General features: G+C 44.4%; 1 pseudogene; it reads right to left on the reverse strand.

Moving 5' to 3' along the window:
- Positions 1-1,747: 1,747 nt before the first annotated feature.
- LOC120925163 lies at positions 1,748-1,921 on the reverse strand (annotated as a pseudogene).
- Positions 1,922-2,689: the final 768 nt, after the last annotated feature.

Raw genomic sequence — 2,689 nt, forward strand, 5'->3', positions numbered from 1 at the left:
AGTTTTAGGTGGAAAAACCCTGATATATATTTTTCTATCTGTGTTGAAGAGATTTTCTTGCATTTCTTGCCCCAGAAATACAAGAGGTGCCTACAAAGTGAGGAGAAATCAGATTCCTCCATCCACGCTAAACAGTAGAGATGGAGGAATCTGCACTGCTGTCTATTGTATTCAGACAGCCATAGCACACATGGCTGCATAATACCCAAACGATACCTCCCAACTTTCTGAGATGGGAATGAGGGACACCTATCAGCAAAAGTATGCTGGCATAGGACACACCACTTGCTACGCCCCCTTAAAGGAGAATTGTACAAAAAATAAGATTGGTTAAACCCACAAGTGCTTTTTTTTACCACTACTATTCCTTTATATTGGCTTTTGGAATTTACAAATGCAGCAATTTAGAAATCAGATGAAAGGTTTAGCACTGGGAAACACTTTTTGATAGATAAAAAGTGCATCTATATAGATCAGACCAAAATGAGGGACAACTGAGGAGGAAAGAGGGACAGAGGGACATTGCTCGAAATCAGGGACAGTCCCTTCAAATCAGCGACAGTTGGGAGGTATGCCCAAACAGTAAACTGATAGAATGCAATCACTATTAAGCCAAAAATCTGAGCACCCGGCCAGTTGATTTTTAAACAAAATTTTGTTGGACTGGATGGTGCTGACCCACCACTCAAATTTTGTCTGATTCCTGTTGAATTTATGGCAAAGCATTAGACAGTTGTCAGTGGCAAAGGTGTGCCCGTTGGAAGAAGTACCCTCTATAATTTTTTTTTTTTTTTTTTTTTTAAAAGCCCATGGCGTGTGAAACACACCCAAAAACTCCACCCGGTGCCAAAAAAAGTGCACACACATAAAGAGTGACACAAAACGTGCAACGGGTGTTTACACTTTTCCTCCACTAGGAAGGACCTTACCCTGATCCCCCGGGGCGTTAGGCTCCAGACGGGGACTGAGGTACTCACATGGTCCATCTGGCCGAAACCAGACAGACCCCGTTCTCTGGAAGGTCTGCCGAAACAGACCCACCGAAGTACTAGGTGGGGCTCCCCCGAATGGAGCCTCAATGAGAGCAGGCAAACTAAGCCAGAAGGCCATGTCCACCTACTCCCAAGACGTTCAGGGCTGGCCTGAGGACTTACACCCTACTAATCAGACAGTGACAAAACGTGTAAGACAACCAACAAAAGGATACAAAAAAGTGACACACATGGGGTTAAATAAAAAGAAAGTGGAGAGAAGGAAGATGAGGAAGAGTGAAAAGTGATCATCATGCAATTCGATGGCCAGCCCTCCGGCCAGGTATCAAAAATTCCTCTGGTCCCAGCCAAAAGGCTTGGCCCTAGAGGCAGGTGCGAAAAAAGTGTGTGTGGTGACGTGACCAAGGTGCCAATACTCGAAGTACCCCTCAACACTTGTGCAAGTACGGCACCCCTGGACTGCCACTCCAGGGGCACAATCACCACAGGCTTTTCTCTCAACCCTGACCAACAGCCTAGACCGTGCAGCACCCATCTCAGGCCGGAAGGTATGGATCTCTGAGAGATTGGGGAGAGCCCGTGCCAAAAGGCTCCACCACTACTCCCATCACTCCTGCCTAATCACATTCGGGAAAAACTAGCCGCTCCCCCGGTGGGAAGGAGGAGCCAGTGTTCTCTCCCGAAAAACTATCCGGGGCAAGCACCACACAAATCTAGGCCAGAAGGCCAGGGACCCGACCCCCCGGCTTTGACCCAATGGTTCTCCGTCCTCATCAGAAGGCTTTCGCCTCCTCACCAGGTTTTGCATACGCCACCGCCATCCCTTTCCACCTCACCGTGTACTAGTGACGGTTAGCACAGCGCCACCTCCTGGCAACTGATAAGAACAGATACTACACTTGATCTTAGCCAAAAGGCCGAGAATTGTTAGTTAATTGTTGATGGTTATACTGCCACCTTGTGGTCATTGTTTTAGTATACTCAATTTTCTGTGCATCCTCCCTATTTATATGATGTAACTTCCTTCCTTCCTCATTGTGAGTTCCTGTATTGTCCCTGAAAGGCACACACTGAGGCTCAGAAAGAAATATTAATTTTGATCTTAAAACTCTGCAAATGCCAAGGTCTACCACATTATATTGTTTACCTCAACTCTTCTGCATGAAATATATTCATTGATGCCTAAGCTGGCCATATATGGATAGAAAAGCAAGCGAAAAATCAAATCAGTAGACTGATCATTTGATTATCGCATGGTCACGTATGTGCTCACTGCTCAATTTCCATTTCAAAATAGAATATAAAGGAACAAACATTTTGGAAATTTTCTTTGAATTAATGATTTTCTAATTGTTTGTAGGTCAATCATTTGAAAAGAATTTGTAATAAGTGAAATGTGCATGAGCAGTGGAGGTAATAGTAAAAATCCAAAGGAAAAAAACTATGTTTAATAATTTATTAATGATGCAATGTGTCCCTTGTGCTGCTAGCTCCTGCTTGCCTTGAAATCTTCATCCTCGATCCCTCCCACACCCCGTCACCATAATCTTTCATTGCGCGGGCGTTAATAGAACTGAGAAAGCTGTGACAGGCACTCATCAAGAACTATGTCCACCCTTTCCACCATTCATATAAGGCATACTATCTCTTTTATGAATTAAATATGATCATAGATTGCAGTCATGGTCTGCGACCAG

Source organism: Rana temporaria, chromosome 1 (genome assembly GCF_905171775.1).
Source record: "Rana temporaria chromosome 1, aRanTem1.1, whole genome shotgun sequence".
NCBI classification, from domain to species: domain Eukaryota; kingdom Metazoa; phylum Chordata; class Amphibia; order Anura; family Ranidae; genus Rana; species Rana temporaria.